We start from the raw sequence: 7277 nt of genomic DNA on the forward strand, positions 1-7277 counted from the left end.
ATTGATAAACAAAATCGTTTAGCTTATCTACCAAAATGCATCCAGTTGATGTACTCCGAACCACTGAGGTCTCTAGCTTTGAGGGAAACCGCCTCTGTAACAGGTTTGGCAGTTTCGACAGAAGCCAGGTTAGCAGTAGCTTCGAAGCCATCTTTATCACTAGTTGCTGTCTCGGTCTGCGACCGAGTGCAAGAGTAAGTAAGAGCTAATACCCTATTCATTTTACTTATAATTTAAATTTAAATAAAGACTAACAAGTACCTATATGCTTTATTATACAATTACATTTACAATTACACGATAAGAAAATTCTTGCAGTTCACAATTCTAGTTGGGCTGTAACAGATGGTTGCTCGTACAGTTTACTGGTTCAGAGAGTAGGGACTTATACTTCCTCGTTGACACCGGATGGAGAGCGCGCAAGATAAAAAGATATAATATTAATAAGTTTATGCCACTGAGTGCGTGGGCTTATGGGTCGAGTTCAATGTTCAAATTGATCCAAACTGGAAGTTGTTGCTGCTTGTCTGCTGCAGTATGCGTAGGCTTATGAGTATGGCACGTTAACAACTCAAATCAAGTTGTACGCCCCGTCGACGTTGCTAAAGTAGGTATAAATAACGTATACAGAACAAGATATAAAAATTACTAAGTTATGAAGTTAAGTACAAAGTAAATGTTTCAGACAAATACTTGAATAAGAATGTTTCGCTGGATATCATCTAGATTTTCCAAGATGGCAACTTACACTCAGAGCGCCAAGAGAAGGGTTTCCGGGAGTTTAGTCAGCTTTTCCAAGATGGCGGCTTACGCTTCGGACTGGAAACTGGCGTAGTGATGCTTCTTGTTAACGTCGAAATCCAAATGATCCGCTTTCTCGTTTGCTCTGCTGTTTATATACGTCTTTCTTACATAACAATCGCCTGGTCAAGACATGGTTGCATGATGTAACATGCTGATTAAAGCATGAAACCCGGCGTGATCGGTAGTTATTTCTACATGGCAAAAATGCGTCAACTAGCGGTTGTTATTATTTTTCGAAACAATGTTTTTAAAAACCAAAGTGTTTTTATCATTTAAAAAATTAGTAGTATAGAAAAAGATTTAAATATCAAATTACTTATAAACTCGACTTTTGGACTATCGAAAGAAAAATAATAAAATTTTCACGTCGATGTCCAACACAGTCGTTTATTGTTTAACTTCAAGTTTTTAAGTTTATTCAATATTTTCAGAGTTAAGTAGTTGTTTGTTTTTCTTAACAACAAAAAAGCGCAAAAATATAAATCTACATGTTGTACAAAAGATCGTTTGGGTTATTAAGATAAGAATAATATTGTTTAAGATAATTGTATATTTGTTGTAAGAAACTCTGAAACTGAACTCTCAGTTAACAAACAACATCCACTCATTTAATATTGATAATTATTGCTATGAACTTTAATAGTTAATAAAAGCCAAACTACAATTTTTACATACCTATTTATACTAATAATATGTTTTTAATTCTACAATAAATGAGTATTTCTGCAAAATTATAACATTTTTAAAAGCACATAATAAATGCTTAAGATATAACTTAATTAGTAATTATATGCAACCAGTATTACTAAAGCACCTTAAATTAAATAAAAAGTAAGTAAAAACTATTTAGTATGCTTTTCAAAATTTATTTTATTGTAAAACGGTTTTTTAAAGTTTTTTAGATGTTAAAGTAACTTTAATAATGAAATTAAACTGTTATGGTGTACGAATCGATAACGACAAGGTTTTTTCGTACACCAGGACCAGGTCCTTGGACTAAACTTTATGAACATATTTTCTGACGTGAAATAAGTAATAATATTATTATACAAAAACACAAAACAAACTAAACTATGTTCAAAATTTACATTTAAAACGGCTTGATTTACTTTAAAATAAAATTTTTGTACCAAACACCAAATCTAAATTATGATATATTTATAAAAAGATTTCTTCTTTTAGTTTTATCTTTTAACTTTTAATACTTTAGCATACAAAACTTTAAGATGATTATTAAACAAACTATTTTAACTTAATAGTATACAATAGGCAGAACTATAAATAAATCTAATTCTATCAATTTACACCAAATTTAATGTGTGTTATCTTGATAAATTGATTCCGTTTGTTTTACTTTTTTCATGTAAGTTTTAACACTTACAAAACTTTAAGATGATTATTGGAAAAAAAGATTTAATTAGTACTATGCTATTATCAGACCTAAAAATTAATTACGTTATTTGTCTGTATTTAATTAAAACAGTACATGTTACAAACATATTTAATAGCATACTACATATGATCTTTTAAATCTAATTTTTTTTCTAAATATTTTTAGCAGTATTAAGTTTATTATAACTATTTGTGAATTTTAGTTTTTTGAAACAAAATTTATCTAAGAAGCTTATGTAGTAAAGAAAACTTTTTTCTGGAATATAACTGCGTAAATTTTAATTTGAAAAACAAAAAACGTTTGTTTCAAATAAATTTAAGTTTTTAAAAAACAGAACTAGCTATCTTGGATTTTTTACACACAAGTATATAACTAAAGTAATGAATATACATTAATACTCAAACTTTTACTGAATATCGAAGCTATGATTCATAGTAAAGCGTGTGTTTTTGGCTTTTAACATTTTTAAATTTTACAACTAAAATGCTACATGAGCAACAGCAACAGTATCTTAGGTACTGGCTAAATTTGTGTAATTTTCTTTATTAATTTAGTTATTTTATTAGTACAGTCTCATATTTTTGTTTTTTTTTTCACTAAAATTGAACCAGGTTTTTTTACTTTAAAATTATTTTTGTTAAAGTAAGTAACTGATAAAAGTTTTAAAAACATAAATTATTAAAAGTTATCTTGAACCTTACTGAATATTTCTTTAGTTGTTTGTAATATTGAAAAGACAATAACTACTATTGTAAAGCTATTTGTTATTGACTTCAGTAAAAACTTTAAAAAAATTTTAGATCTATAGTTTTTAAATCAAAAATGATTTTAATGTTAAGAGTAGCTTTAATAACAAATTTATATAATTTTGAAGCACAAAATCAGCTAACAAGTTAATTTAATTGTATTTTCATTTAAGATGTCATTCAAAGTATAAACTCATGACTCATCTATAACTAAAATTTTAAAAAGGTTTTCATTTAAAAATTTTAAGGTTTTTTCAGTAAACTATTTTTAATTTTTTATATAGTTTTAGTGTACACATGAATGTTTAAATTTTTTTATCAAAAATTAAATTTCAAGCATTAACATAAATTAAACTGTTTTAGAATAATTATAAGTAAAGTCAATGTCAACTATGAAGTCATCATCGCAAGAGAGACAAATAAAAAGGTATACTATTTTTTAGATTAACTTTTATGAATCTGATTAAATAGATTTTTATACATATTTATATTTATTTACATTTTATTTTTCTTATTTTTATATTTGTTTTAAAAACATTATAGTTATTTTAAATCTAATTTAGATTTTAAGTAGCTAATGTAACTAAATATCAAATTGTTCCTAATCAAATACTACTCTTAAATTTTTAATGATTGCTGTGAGGTTTAAATTTTACCTTTATAATTTAAGACTAAACCATTACTGTGCTTTTAAAAATCAAACAAACCGATATTTTGTTATTTATTAAAATTATAAAAGCAAAATTAGTGATAATTAACTTAATAACAACTAATAAACCTGTATTATTTTTATTTATCTAAGAAACTTGTAATGATTGAGTAATAAGCTTTTTTTTGTCGTTTTTTTTTCGGGCAATTTTTTACCGTCGATTCGATTTTTCAAAAATAATCGCACTTTAAAAATATCTCAAACGGTCGAGTAATTTTATTTATATTTGTACAAGTTTTAAATTTCATTAAAGGGTAAACAGTCTAGAAATAACCAATGTTGTGTTAATTGATAATTGAATAAAAAGCGCATTGTTGCTGTGCTCATTAGCCAACGTAATTACAATCATGTCTGCCAAGTGAGCCCTAATAAGAGCGAATTCAGCTCAATGTCACATTAGCTGTTGTTAATGGTCGTGCGGTGCAGATTAAAAGTGCATAAAAAAAAAATCATAAAAATCTCAAGCTTTTTTTTAACGCAATCGTAGACGAAAAAAAAAAAAAATAGCCCAAGTATATTTAAAAGTGAACTGTTCTTAAATAAAATTATTGTAATTTTTTTAAATGAAACTCAATCTACAATTTTACGTTATTAAATTTTTATATAAATCCTTTTTTTTTAACTAACATAGTTATTAAGTTATTGTTTTTATATGTAATTTAGCATTTTATTCCAAGCTTATGTATAGTTAACAATAAAACATAGTTTAATCAGCTTACATTTTGTTTATCATTAGTTTATATTTTTACTTAAACAGTTCCATTTTGTAAACAATTCTAATTATATATTTAAATAAATTTTTAAAGTTTTGCAAAACTATTTAAGAAAAATATTACTTTTGTAGAGTGTCATCTTTATCATCATCACCTTCCTAATCACTTCCAAATCCATCTTGAAGTCATCGTTGCATGAGATGATTCAGACAGAGGTACAAATAAGTTTTTAAATATTTATTTAGTAATAACATTAAAATTTTATTATAATCATTTGTTCATACTTACTGTTGATATTGTTTAATAGCGATAATTTTATCGCTTAATTTACAATTTAAGCATCTCAATGATTGTATTAATATAGCTAAAGTATTTTTTATTAGGTTAAACAAGCAATTTTTGATGTTTATATAAATATTAAAAGAATTATAACACCTAATTATTTTATAAGTTAGTAAACTTTTGAAAATTCAGGAAAAAATTGAAATTTTTCAGCTGTGACCTACAGCTTGAAATTTTTTATCATCATTTTTTGTTAATAGACGTACTTAGGATAAACTAAACGGAACAAGTAATCTTTTAAATTTATACTGTAAATTTTCTGCATTAATTTTTATGGAAAAATTGTATTGAGTAAGTCATTAGTATGAGGTGAAATTGTAACCGTCTTCTGGCTGTAATAACAAATATTTAGTTTTGGTTTACAAAACTTTTAATCATTAATATATTTGCCTGCCTTGCCCTAAAAAGAAAAAAAAAACCGGCATTATTGTCACATTATTTGCCTAGATTAAAAAAACATTTTGCATATTGCTACATGAACTGTTGTTGGCCATAGTGTATATTTAAAGTATGTTTAAGAATGTTTTTTTAAATGCTAAATGATTATTTTTACGCAAACTCTTTAAAATTTAAAATATGCTCGCAACGCTGTCAATTGTCAATATTAAAAAAAAAAAATAAATATTATTTAGTGTGAATTTAAACTGAAAAACATATATTTAATGTTTGAAATTAGTAATGAATCTAAAATTTTACGTTATCAGGTATCACATGATTTTTTTTACGTAATTTATAGAAAAAGCTAAAATGTTGATATTTTTTCAGATAAACTAAGTTTGTTTCTGGCGGTCAGGCGTTGTTTGTCAAAGCTTGCAACCAAACAAAAAGTAAGTATATTTTTATTTTATTTTATGTTTTGTTTTGTTTGCTTACAGCATTATTTTATGTTTTTATACATATTATTTGGTTTTGATTAACTGAATTGAATTTTATTATTGTCGTTTAAGGTTGTTAGCCTGTTTACGAATTTTTTGAAACAAATTCAAAATTAAGCTTTTCTACATTTTTTATTAATTAAGTTTATAACAATTTATTTTGATGATAGTTAGTTTAACTTTTTTTTAAATTCATTTTCTACAAAATATCATTTTGTTTTAAAGTTTTACTAAAAACTCTTACATTATTTTTTTTTTGTGCTTAGTTCAACAAAATTACAAAAAATAATATGTGTGTTTAAAATGCTATAATGTTATTTATTTAAGTTTTTGAAAATAACAGTAAAAAGCAAATGTTATTTTGAAATATTAAAGTTTTAGATGCTTGTAAATATTTTACTTAAAAAACTAAATCTTTTATATTTTTAATATATTTTTTTCATAATACCTCAAAATATTTTTTTTTAGTTTCATGTTAAACATTATTATTTTTTAAAGTCTCAATTTTGCACATTTAAGTATGTAAGGTATTAAAGAATAAAAAGTTATTGTTTGTATCAAAAAACAAGATCAAAATGGAATCTATGCAAATAAAAAACAGTAGACTAGATAGTTAACACATTGCGATCCTATTTCTCTAGATTAGAATTTTTAAATTTCTGAACAAAATCTAAAACAATGGACATTTTAAACTGAACCCAGTAAAATCCTGCGACTTTTATTTTTTTCTCAAACAATTGTCATGTCATCTGACTGCTAATTTTATCTGCTTGTAACAACAAATAGTTGATGATAATGATTTGTTTTGAAATAGTGCAATTTATAATTTTTTGTCTTTTTTTTTAATTGCATGTTTTCTTGTAAAATAAGGACTCATTGCATTTTACCTTCTTACGTTTTTCCAAAAAGTCCAAAACTCTCTCATAGTTACATTATTTCACGAAGTATCACTTGAAGTCAAGTAGACCAGTGCTTCTGAAATAAGGTTTCGCGTTGCTAAGAGACAAGTTCATGCTTGTTGCTAAGAGACAAGTTCAAGTTTTGCACTAAATTTTTATTTTTTATTTTTCGTTAGACATCTTACCCGTTTATTACAGTAATCTGTGAATTTGATTAGGTTCATGTTCATTTCGTTATTGTTTTAAGCTCTCATTTTGTTTTTATTATGCAAGGAAAAATTTTTATGACGTTGCGATTAATTATATTTGTTTTCGTTTATATATGATAGAATCATAAAATATCTATTGCCTCTGGCGCACTTTAAGTTTGACTCGACTTAATACTATTATAATTGGTATGATTTCTAACAATGATATAGTTTTGCTGAAAAGTTCGTTTTTCACTGAAATTCTTTTGTTTTTCGCAGGAAATATATTATATTAAACGTCTTATGTTAATCAGATTAGAGGTTCCGCGGAAAAGTTGAACTTTGTAAAAGGGTTCTGCCACTAGAAAAATGTTCAGAAGCACTGAAGTAGACTAAAAGTACTGGTTATTATATTTTTAACAGAAATAACAAATTGTTCAGCACTCTTGTAGTATTGCATACATTCTCACATTTTCATTTAAATTTTTTCTACCCGTTGTTTTTTCTATAAGCATACTATGTTCTGAAGAATGTACAACTTTGTATCGGCCATGATATTTTATTATCTTTTGTTTGCGTTTTGTAAATAAACATTTTCACAGTTATAT

Source organism: Thalia democratica, chromosome 6 (assembly GCF_965202585.1).
Source record: "Thalia democratica chromosome 6, ktThaDemo2.hap1.1, whole genome shotgun sequence".
Taxonomy (NCBI): domain Eukaryota; kingdom Metazoa; phylum Chordata; class Thaliacea; order Salpida; family Salpidae; genus Thalia; species Thalia democratica.